Source organism: Panthera tigris, chromosome C1, assembly GCF_018350195.1.
Source record: "Panthera tigris isolate Pti1 chromosome C1, P.tigris_Pti1_mat1.1, whole genome shotgun sequence".
NCBI lineage: Eukaryota > Metazoa > Chordata > Mammalia > Carnivora > Felidae > Panthera > Panthera tigris.
Window position 1 is genome coordinate 98,507,444 of NC_056667.1, and position 12,389 is coordinate 98,519,832.

At 48.1% G+C, this 12,389-nt stretch overlaps 1 long non-coding RNA gene across 2 annotated transcripts in view; it reads left to right on the forward strand.

The window, feature by feature from the left end:
- The window catches only part of LOC122240751, a 37,214-nt gene extending 25,246 nt beyond the window's left edge, over positions 1-11,968 (forward strand). Inside the window, exons 5-7 of one of the 2 annotated variants that reach the window (XR_006220486.1) lie at positions 7,671-7,858; positions 9,347-9,470; positions 9,565-11,968. This is a non-coding gene — a long non-coding RNA (uncharacterized LOC122240751). The remainder of the gene's footprint in view (positions 1-7,670; positions 7,859-9,346; positions 9,471-9,564) is intronic. The other variant, XR_006220487.1, reaches the window with a different exon arrangement.
- Positions 11,969-12,389: the final 421 nt, after the last annotated feature.

Consider the following 12,389-nt stretch of genomic DNA (forward strand, 5'->3'; position numbering starts at 1 on the left):
TTGTTCCGTTTTTGGTCCTTGCGGGGCTGTTACGGAGAGCTTCGTTTTTGCTCATCTCTACCTCGTTTATGTGCTTTTGATTCAACGTGTTGAACAAAAGCATCGCTGCAAATTTATGATGACCCTATTCATTTCTTTTCAGTGTTCCTTCTTTATTTTTTTCGCCTCTCAACTATGAGGATGTGTTCAGATTTTGCTTAGTCCCTGAGGTCTAATCGTGGAGGTGAAAACGCATTGCCTTAGGTGTCGCTAAGCCTCTGTGTGCTCGGATCCAGACCTGCCACTGGCTAGCGGCATGGCACTCAGTTAGCCCCCTTGAGTACTCTTTCCTTTAGCTAGGCAGTGGGAATAAAAGAATCTCTTTTGCCTCTCTTAGAAGGATGTCTTGAGGATAACATGAGGTGACAGGTAAAAAAAGAGAGCGCTAAAAACTAGTGTAAAAATCATATTAATTTTCACGTGTTGGGTGTTACACTATACCGGCCACTAAGCTAAGCTCGTTACCTACTATTATGTATTATTTGGTTTCAACCTCATGACATTGCAATAAGGGGTAGTGTCCTTTCTCTCTGCATTTGCTGCTGAGTACCTTGAGGCTTAAGTAATTGGCCTGAGATCACACAGCAGGTGAAAAGGGAAGAGCCTGGATCTGGACCAAGTCTGTTTGGCACCAGACTGGGGGCTCTTAACCCCTGCACCATCTCGAGACCATCTGAATTGAAGGTGCCATCGTCCCAGATGCTGGTGATGTCTGTAGAACTCTATTCCAAGCAGTCAAGTGATTAGAAGACAGTGAACATCCCAGCATAATCTACAAGGGGCTATTCATTGAATAGCTGGCTAGAGAGGAGTCCTTTGCCAAAATTTTGCCTGAGTTTCTAGAATCAAAACTCTCACCATTGACCAAGGGGGCAGCATGGTGTGGAGGTAATTAGCATCCTTGTCTCCAATTAAAGAGGCCAAACTATGACTGTGGGCAAGCCAGTCACTCTGGCTCTCTGGCCTTCTACATCCTCACTATGAAGAGGAGGAGTTTGGATGAGAAAACCATTAAGGTCCCTATAAGTCATAATAATAGTAATAGCTAATATTTGGTAAGTGCTTACTAAGTGCCAGGCTTTTTCTAAGTGCTATGTTCAGTCTTGTATGATTTTCATAACAACCCTAAGAGGTAGGTGCTCCCTTTTTTGTAAGTGAGGAAACAGGCACAAAGTGGTTTGCCCCAAATCACATCGAGTCAGGGGCAGAGCTGGGCACCTGCCCGCTTAACCACTCCTCTTTCCTTCCTCTCTAATTTCTAGAAATTCTGTTATCTTGGATGGATGGGGAACTTCCTTATGGCTGGCCCAGTTTTTTCTCAACTCTAGATAAAAAAAACAGTGCCTGTTTTTAAACACTCCGTCACACTGCCTAGGACATAGTAGGTGCCCGGCAAATATTTGCTTACCTGACGTTTTTTATCAGAATAAGCCAAAGATAATACACAGCATGAGCCCATGCAGTTCTTATCTTGACAAAACAACCCATAAATAAATGAAGAAATAAATGAATAAATAAATAAATAAATAAATAAGTGTGTGTGTGTGTGTGTGTACACAATCCCAGTTGTAGAAACTTGATTATTGACTTTGGCAATCCTTTCTCCATCTCTCTGTGCCAAGAAAGTTATTAGAATTGAATTGAGAGAGGCAGGGGCACAAGAATGGCCAAGACAAGATGCTGAGTAGTTGAAATTAATGACTCGTGGAGCTGATCTCCTGCCAAGGGCTACACCAGCTCCCGGGAGGAATCCACCACTCTGGCCAGTGGCCCAGCACTGCGGAAGCTGCAGGTCAGGTTTCTGGAGGGGACTCCTAGGTGGTTGGGGACTGACAGGTGTGAGAAGAAGGAGAAGGGCACTCTTCCCATTACCAAGGGCCAGATAGGCCAGCACCTACCAGTCTGAGAACAGTGAGGCTTTGCTAGGCCCTTGTCCACCCCTGGCTGTGGAAAGAGGAGAGGAGGCAGCGAAGGGGATGGAAGAGAACACAGTGTGATTCACAATCCGTCTGTGACAGGAAGACAGAGTGGCTTAATAACCCATAGCCGGATGAATGGAATATTCCTTCTTTCCCCTGGCAGGGCTGGGCCTCTGGTGCCATCACCCATAAAATGGACAGCCACCCAAGGAGCCGTGGAGCTAATTAACAAATATGTCCCCAAGTGTGCCAGAACCCAGTCCACTGGAACTGTAAAGATGGAGAGTGTTTAGACACAAGCTTAATGAGGAAAACACCAGCAGGGCTACTTAGCATCTCCTCCATTCACCTTCTCCTGCTCGGCCAGCTGCCTCCCATCTCCTGTGTTGGCGCCCAGCATCTTCCTTTCTTTTGCGTTTTCCGTCCTTCACCCACCAACCATGAAGCATGGAAGCCACCAGTTAAAGCTTGTGGCCAAGTTTCTGAGAGTGATTGCACCTTTATAAGCCTCTAAGAAGCTGCTAGCAAGGGTATGGGCTTTTATTAGTTGAGTTGTGTATATATTTGCTTCTCAGTGTACACATTTTCCACAACAGGAATAGTAACATGTACTGAGCCCCTCTTACATGTCAGGCACTCTTTTAAACGCTAAGAGTACTTAGGGAATCTGTGTAATTCAAGAGCGACCGACCTAGCAATACTGTCGTTGGAGGTTCTCCAACAATCCTACATCACAATACAAAGTCCAAAGCTCCGCTCACTTGCCCAGAGTTTTAAATGAGCTTATGGTTCCCAATCAGATAACTAGATCCATACTCTTAGTCACAACTGGATATCCCACTGCTACTGAACATCTAAGGAGAGCTGACTATGTGGAAAATAAATACCAAAACAAACAACAAACAAATGAAGCAGTATGCAGGGAGATGTGAGAACATGGGAGGAGAGGAGAATTAATGTTACATTTATCACGTCTTTACGGAGAGAAGATACTGCATCCAAGAAAAAAGAACAGGGTGAAACAAAAAAGGATCATTCAGAAGCCAAGATGAAATTCTTGGAAATTAAAAACAGCAGAGATGAAAAATTCAACAGTGAATCTCTCAGAAAGTATAGCAAAAAGTCAAAGAGATTTAAAAAATCAGAAAAGAAAGCAAAATTAAAAGACTAGTTCAAGAACTCCAGTCTGTAAATAAGAGGAGTTCCAGAGAGTGAGAGAGAAGAGAACAGAAGGCAGAAAGGAATTAATTCCAAATGAAATTATTTCCCCGATTTTCCAAGAGATTAAAAAAAGACACATGTTTTCAGCTTCAAAGAATACATCAAATGTTGGGTCACCGTGAATGAAAATAGATTCACACTGAGGCATGTCATTGGAAATTTTCCAAAACTTGGAGGAAATAGTGTTTACGAGATTCTAGAGAAATAAGTCACATGTGAGAGTCAGAAATGAGAATGGTTTTGGACTTCTCAAGAGCATCACTGCTCTTGAAATGAAAAAGAAAATGGGGCAACGCATTCCACATTCTGAAAGGAAATGCTCTCTAACCTAGAGTTCCATACCCAGCCAAATTACCAAGAAAAAAAAAAAGCCCAAAGATAGAATAAAGATATTTTCAGACATGCAAAGTCTCAAAAATGTATTTCCCAGGCAGCCTTTCTCGAGAAAGGGAAAGATATAACAGGAACAGAAGTTTCAATACCCTGGAGAGAAGTAAAGGGAATTCTCAGGAGAAGGGAGAGAAAAGATCCCAGGAGGACATTGCACACCAGCCATGGAGGGCAGCAGCCCAGATTGGTACAACACCAGTCAAGAGGCAGGCATGTTGAGGTGCCCAGAGTCACTGTACTGTCTTTCCAACCCATGGACAAAATGCTCAGGTAAGCTTGGCCCATATTCTTTACTATGGGCTGTGCTCTCCTCCTCGCCTGCTCTCTCGCTGAGCTTGTCTGACCCCACAGAAGAACTCTGCAGTGACCCACTCCTAAGAGTTAAAGTAGGCGAGGAACTTAGATGAACTCAGAGGCGGAATCCACAGAGCGGTCCATTTTCCCTGACAATTTCTCTTCCCGTAGGAAGAGGCCACAGAAGCCCATGTGCACAGGAATAGTAAAGGGATCTGCAGACAATATGGGATGCAAAGAGTGTTATAATAACCAACGATATCTGCTAAGCCTACAATTGGTATGAAAGTCTTCAGCAGCTTGAAGTGTGAATAGGAACTCAGCTTTTAGATGTTCACATCCCACTCTCTCCTGAGTTATATTCAGCTGAAGATGCTCTATGCTTGGATTCCAAGGTCACACTCACATATTCAGCCCCTGTTCCCAAAGTAGGCTCTTTGTGCAAGCATGGTGGGTCCAGACAGAGAGGCTTCTCTCCACAGGTGCTTACTGTGTGGGAGTCAGCACTCCTGTGTCAACTATCTAGGTCCAAGCACTGAATTCAATGAGTTTCTCTGGGGAGCCTTTGGGCCCTTTCCTGACAGCTAACACCACTTAGAACCATCTCAATAACTGCAAAGATGATAAACATGTCAGGGGCTAGGACTTCTAGGTTCCAAGAGGTTCCTTGACTTCAAGCAATTTGGCCCATTTTCTTGCTACGGGGATTTAAAAGGGCAGGCTTTGTCGCCCAGGGGTTTCTGTCCCTTCTTTGCCTTCTAGGTAATGGATGTCTGTGAGGCTTACCTGGAGGGTATATAGTCCAGCGACTTGAGAGCAAAATCTCACCCCGAGACTATGTGTCATCTCCAGCCAGACAGAAAACAGGTGAATGTAGTAAATGGCAGTTTCTTTTGCTACAGTTTCACCTAAGCTGGCCCCGCCCTGCCCTGCAGGAAATGAAGTCGCAGACTCGTTAACTTTCTACTCTGAGTTAGGGCTCTTTGTATCCATATCTTCTTTTAGACTAAATTCTTTGAGGGCAGAAGTCCTAAGTGATGATTCTTTGTTTCCCCCATCCCACCCACCCCCAGTGCCTAGGACGTGCCTGACACAGTGACTGCTCACCATATATTTACACAGTGAAAAAAATGAATACATAATTGAATTAATGCTGACTCCCGTGACATCCAAGATACATATGCCATGTTGTTAGGCTAAGGCAGTTCTGCCAGCTCCTGGGAAAAATGAGATCCATAACTGAGTATTAGAATAAAATCTCATGAATCTGGGTGTAAGGTGAGAAAGCCTTTCTTTTTTTTAAGTTCGTTTCTTTTGAGAGAGAGCGCACAAGCAGGGGAAGACCAGAGAGGGAGAGAGAGAGAATCCCAAGCAGGCTCAGCACTGTCAGCACAGAGCCCGATGTGGGGCTCGCTCTCACAAACTGTGAGATCATGACCTGAGCTGAAATCAAGAGTCGGAAGCTTAACCGAATAAACCACCCAGGCGCCCCGAGAAAGACTTTTTAAATTAGTGACAATTGTACATGATAAAATTACTTATAAAGAAATTCACTTATTTTATATACACAAATTTACCTTAACTCAAACTAGGCCGACTAGGGGTTCTATAACGGAAGTCTTAGAGGATTGAGGAGGGATGTGTTACATAGTCATTGTTAACGGATCGATAGATACGTCCGATGTGTTGAGGTTCTTGAAAGCAGTTGCTTTTTTCAGTGTTTTCAGCGTTCCTCATAGAATCGTGTTTTATTTTAAAATACTGTGGAGCGGAGCACTCCTACGTCGTGAGTGGGGATGTAAGTTGGCCCAAATACCTCGGCAGCATCTGCTAAAGCTGAACGGACGTCTACCCTGTGACCCTACGGTGCCACTCTCGGGTGTGCTGGGGCCCCACCACACACACACAGGAATGTTCATGGCAGCGCTCTTTCCAGGAGTCCCAAACTATAGTAAACCAGTAGCCGAACTGGGATCTATCAACAGATAGAAACACCATGGTGGACAGCTCATATTTACACGATGGAATACTTCCCAGCAACAAAAAAAGAACTTCCTAACCATTGCCCGTCACAAGAAACGTATTGTTGAGAGAAAGCAACTGCATTGCAAAAGGACATACACCACGTGATCCCAGCCGTAGGACCAAGAGCAGGCAAAGGTGCATAACCGCAGAGGTCAGAATGAAAGATTATTTTGCGATGAGGCACCGCCTACGTGGGCCACAAGAGAACCTTCTAGCGAGCCGGAAATATTCTCCAGAGTTGAAGTAGTAGATTCATGGGTGTATACATATGGAAAAATGCATCAAACCATATACTCTTTGTGTTCTTTACTGTATGTAAGTTGTACTTCAATTTTAAAACAATGCTGCAAAACTCAGTTCCCTTAAAAAAAAAAAAAAAAAAAAGTACCTTGAATTTCAACAGAGAAGTTTCAGGTGCGGTTCCTTCCTGCCTCCTTTGTTTTTCCGGTAAGCCCTTCTCCTCCCACCTCCTTGGCTTGCTGTCCTTGGTGGGCTTCTTTTCCTCTGCCCGGGGCCATTCTGTGGTGGAGCCCTCCGTGTGCTCCTCTGTTCCTGCTTGGGTCCTCCCTTAGCAAGCTTTCACCTCCACCTGCTGTTGTCCCTGCGTCCTGACATCTCCAGACCCCACCCTTCTGCAGAGCTTGGATCTTGAGATACACAGCCTGCTGGCTATCTCTGTTTGGCTGCCTCATACAAAAATCAAGTATAGTCTATCCAAAACTTACTCGTTATTTTCAGTGTGACATTCTCCCTTTAGCACCCAGCTACCATCCAATGAATGGTACCTCCATCCACTCAAAGAAACCAAGAGGTCATCCCCGACCCTCCTCTTTTCTCCCTTTGCCATGTGCCTCTAGCAGCAAGAGCCATTGGTCCCACCTTTTGAGTAACCTCAGGACTTTGCTGTAGTCCCCAGTCATGGTCTCCTGGATGTGGGGAGAGTCACCTGACTCATGCGCTTGTTTAGAGTTTCGCCCCCACCAACGCACCCCCTGATCATCTCCCTACAATGAGAAACTGATTATGCCTCATTCCAGCTTCCCTTGCATGACCAGCGCCCCGCGCCTTAGCTTGGACCACCACCCTCAATGCCCGTCTTTGTCTTATGTTCTTTGTCTTACGTTCCAGACTCGCCTCCTGCCCCCTTTATCTCAGGCAGCCTGAGTGAATTCTAGCACTTCTCCAACTGTTTCACACTCCCTGGTCTGCGGAAACCCCTCTCTGCCTGTTTTCATTGCCACGGGGGAGCTCCTGGCTGTCCTTCACATCCTGACTCCTCCAGGTGCACACGGACCCCCGTTTCCCTGCTCCCATAACACCCACAGCAGTGGAACTATTGGGCCGTTTTCGCCACTGGCTAAACTCTCAGGAGGCAGGGTGTTTTGTCTTCTCCGTCCTCGGATCCTAAGATCATGGCTCAGAGCTGGTGCTCAACAAATTGGTTGCGTAAATGAGCAAAAGCTCAGTTGTTAGGTACAAAGGCTTTTTTTGCATCAAAGACACACAGCTCAGCAAGTGCATTTCTAGCACCGTCACTGTTTCTATTTCTGAATCTAATTGCTAGTACACAAAACCGTTCAGGGCAGAAACTGCAGTAGGTGAAATGGTCCAGCCGCTCCCTTCCAATGCAAATGTTCTGTGCTCTTGTGAAATTTGCTGCCGTTTCAAAAGGGTGTAGGCCTTTGGAATTTTAAGCAGGAAAGAAAAAATTGCTGTCCAGTGTTCTGCCTGGGAGATTCTCACCCCACTTTCTCCAGGAATGCCTCCTCCTTTCTCTCCCAGCTCAGATGGACAGCACTGAAAAATCACAAATCTGAGAAACCCAGGACGATCCCATGGGCATGGAGATTGCTGCATGGGCCAGAACCCAAGGCCCAAGGGCACAGAGTTCGCCTTCTCTAGACCTTGCCAAACGCTGGCCGTCCTTCCTGGTGGCAAGTTCAGAGGATCACGGCACACCCCCCACAGAGGTCAGCCAACCATGAATTTACCTAAAACTCCTTTTGACGTACTTTTAGGCCTCCACCCAACTCCCCGTTGGATAATGAATTCTGTGGGTTTATTACTTGCTGGCAACAGAATAGCATTTCCTTTCATTTGACTTACAAGTCCCCTTGCTCCAATGTCACCAATCCCTTCCGAAATTCCGATGCTGAGATTGTGTGGGACAAGGACTTGCTGCCCGAGCCCTGTCTGCCCTTTGGGGCGTCGTGGACACTTCGAGCAGCCCCTCCCAGCCTTCAGCTTTCCAGACTGGAGTAAATATATGGTGTCTGGAAGAAGGCCCTGAACACAATAGATATTGAATAATGACGATGGAGCTGAATGATGATAAGGACTGCCTTTAAAAGGGGACTCAAGTTCTTGCCACGAGCCTGAGATGTGAGAAATCACTAATAAATCATCGCCAAACACAGTGTAGAGAGAAAATGAGTGGGTGTGCTTCGGGCCCCCTTGGTCCAGGGCCACGGGCTCATCTGTTCCCCCACCACCGGCTGTTCTGGTTTCCCAGCAAGGAGCCTTCCCTCCGTGCGCGGGCAGCCTGCCTGTGGGAGAGGGCAGGACACTGGGCCAAACCTCTCTGAGGACAGCGTCCTTGCGTCGGACGATTGTGCAAGGGGAAACCTAGTCTGTGCCCAGCTCCTGGTTGACGCTGGGCACTGCTCTAGGAGCTTCGCAGGGGTCACGCGCTTTAGCCCGCGGGCTAATAATCCTAGGAAGGATGTTGGGGTCCCTGTTATACAGGTGAGGAAACTAAGGCTCCAAGAAGCTGGGTAACGTGCCCAGGATGCCAGAAGCAGTGGATCCGGGCTTCAAAACCAGACCTGATAGAGCCCAAATCCCATCCTCTGTTAGTGATACTCCCTTGTCCCCTACCCAGGGGACCGTGTGGCCCCATATGACCCTCCCATCCTATGGAGGCCGGGGTTTTGTTCCTGTTCCAGGCAGCAGGACTGATCCCTTACTGCCAGTTCCATCCCCCATACACCCCGACGGCCGTAGCCCACCCAGGCCCACAAGGTGCCTCATGAGCTGGCCGGGGGCCCCTCCTTTCCTTTTCCTTGCCTCATCTGCTTGCAGGAAGCAGAGGGGCAAGATGGTAGCAGTGACTCATCGCTAGAAGAATAAATCTGGAGTGGGGGCAGTCCCAGTGGCATGGCTGGATGCTGTGACAATGGAAGAAAGTCCCCTGAGCTTTGGAAGGGCGTTGCCTTTTGCTGCTACACAACAAAGGCAGAGAAAGGACAGCAGCCAGGGGTGGGGGCGACGACGGAGGAGAGCCAGAGTAGGGACTGCACCACTTGCCGGGGTGGAAAGGGAAGTCTCCAGGGGTTGGAGACTTTTCTGTAGCTGTAATTTGAGCCATTTGCAGTGCTGGGCAAATCGCAAGGTTTAGGGCTTTTTTTTTTTTTTTTTCTGGTTGTTTTTTTTTTTTTTTCACTCCTGTTTTTATTTAGCAGGTGGATCTGGCCTTCACACATGATGAGCTTTCTCCACGTCCTCAGCTGGGAATGCACAGGACCCCATGTTTCGATGGTTTAACCTATGAAATGTATGAGGAAGCCCGCCCAGGCAGACGCGGTGAGGCGGCTGTGTTCTGTCCCCAGGTGGGTTCCAGCTTCTGCTAAGTAACAGATAACAGGTGTCACTCTGCTTCCTTTTACCCTTCCCCCAGGCTCCCTCAGGGCCTGGCCAATGGCTGAGATGGGGCACCGAAGACAAACGGGTGTCGGCGAGGTGCCGGGGAGCTTACCAGACAGACAGCTATCCAGGCAGCTCTCCCGGCGGGTGTTCCCGCACCACTCTTCAGGGGTCACCCTGCCCTCGCGGTGGTGTGGCAGAAGCATAGCCAGGTTCTAGAATGGAGAAAGGAGCCTGAAGCATGGGTAGGCCAGAGGAAGAGGGCGACGGACACCTCAAAGGGCATCATATTCCCTGAGCATCTCATGCTATGGGCTGAATTGTGTTCCTCAGAATCCTTATGTTGAAACCCTAGTCCCCAAGGTAATTTGGAGACAGGGCCTATAAGGAGACAGTTAATGTTACCCGAGGTCCTAAGGGTGGAACCCTGATCTATTAGGATCAGCGTCCTTAGGAGGAAAGACACCAAAGAGCTTGATTCCTCTCTCTCTCTCTGCTCTGTGAGGGCACAACAAGAAGGTGGCCCCATCTGCAAGGTAGGAAGAGAGATCCTACCAGGAACCGAAATGGCCCCAACCCTTCGGTCTTGGACTTCTAGCCGCCAGAACTGTGAGAATTCCCAGTCTGTGGCATTTTGTTAGAGCAGCTGGATTAGACTCATGCAACCACCGAGATGGCAATTGCTGACGGATGAGGCTGACCTTCAGTTTCCCCCCTGCTTCCAGCAATGAAATTTCATCCTAGTCTCAGCAACCATTGTGCCACAATATCACTTTGTGAAAATGATGGCAAAGGTGCCACTTGTGGAGAATCTGCACAGGGGAGGGATTTCTCTGCCTCATGCCCCCACCAGGCCATGCCTCTGGTGAGGCCTGGAAAGCCAGGTCAGGCCCCAGCAGTTTCATGGAAGCCAGCCCCAAGCCTGGTTGCCCCGCTCCGGGGGCACCTAGAACCTTCCAACCATGACTGTAACATCCCAGAGAATGGACTCGAGCCCTGCCTCATCCCACCCCACCCCACTGTCCAGGACAGCACTCGTGCCAGCACGAGGGCCCCCCGGGAGCGTTCCTCCCACAACCAGAGTCATGGGCCACCCACTTTGCATCCCTCCCTGCAACAATCCTGAAAGATAATGTAGCTCCCAAGGACCCCAAACTTTCCATGTTCCCCACGTCTTAGGGAGTTCGGTGTATGAAAAGGCTGGCTCTACACGCTGGGTGTGATTTATAAGAAGACTCAGCAGAATTCCTTTCACTAGGCCCTTCCTTCTTTTCTATCAAAAATACAAGGCTTTAAAAAACTTGTGTTTTTCCTTGAATTCCTCAATCAAATGTATGCTCTGTGAGATAAAGGAATAGGAAGATTTGAAGCAGGTATTGGAGTTGATCCCACGAGAACAAGCCAGCCTTGGGCCTCGGGAATGGCTGGCTAGAGCCCACGGTAGCCACTGAGAGGGAAAGAGGGAGAGGAGAGAACGGCCGAGGGTGTCACGCACAAGGAAGCCTGGCGCTCGCAGTTGGACAGTGCTAGCGCTCCGACCCCTCGGTCACCCTCTGATGTCATCTGAGCCCATCATGTATCCAGTTCTGGCGGCAACCATGAGCATTTCTGACCACAGGCAGTGTGTGCCAGGAGGCTTTGTCCCATCTGTCCACGCCTGCCCTCTGCCTCTGCTTTTGGCCACCAAGATCGAAAACACGCCCCCGAGCCCTACAGCCCAGGGGCACCAAGCGACCCACACAGATGCATTCCGCTCAAGCTGCCATCACAGAAATGCACTTGTGGTGATCCTTCCTCTGCCTCCATGAGAGTGTTGAGTGACCTGGTTCTGGGAGCCCCTTATTTTCTCCTTGGATCCCAGACACAAATAAGAATAAAGCTTGCTTACATGCCGAGGACGTTTCTGAGCTCTGGTGCCCGCAGAATTTCCTAGGACTGAGAACGCAAGTCTGTCATTATGGTATTTGCAGAACCAGAGACTGTATTTAAGTCTTCAAGAGGATGCTTATTATAACCCCTTTCTTGGGACTCTCATGCCAAAACACTACATGAATAGTCTTTTTCAAGGAAATTTGCCAGGGAAGGCAGCAAGCATCTGATCACATAGGAATAGTTTTGGGTCGATTTCAAGCTGTAGAGTCTAGGGGAGAAGGAAGTTTTCCTGACGGCTGCCCTGGGGAAGGAGAATCCACACGAGGCTGTGTATTGCACAGGCTGCCATTGAGGGACTGCCATCTTCAGAAATTATGACAGGAACAGTGGGCCTTGGAGTTGAGCATGGTTGACAACCTTTCCTGCCACGCGAAGTGGGTATCCACGGAAGACACTGAATCCTGATTGAAAGATTAATGATGGGGAAAACCGGTGCCTCAGGGGATAGATGAGGGTTCTGAGCTCTTCTGGGGGAGAAAGCAGACACTCAAGCCGGACACATTGAACTTCCAAAGGAGTCACGTTGGGGTGGGAGGAACCTTCTCTCCAGTAAAGTTTCTATTTTTTTTTTTTTAATGTTTATTTATTTTTGAAAGAGGCAGAGACAGAATGCGAGTGGGTTAGGGGCAGAGAGAGAGGGAGACACAGAATCGGAAGCAGGCTCCAGGCTCTGAGCTGTCAGCACAGAGCCGGATGCAGGGCTCGAACTCACCAGCCGTGAGATCCTGAGCCGAAGTCGGAAGCTTGACCGACTGAGCTACCCAGGCGCCCCGAAAGGTTCTATTTTTAAAGACTAATTCCAAACCCATTTCCATTGCTCAGTGGTCAAAAGCCATTTTACCATTTTGAATTTCTCTTTGTTTTAAAAACTCATAATGTCATTAGAGAAAGTGCATCCTACATCATTAATATCACTATGATACATTA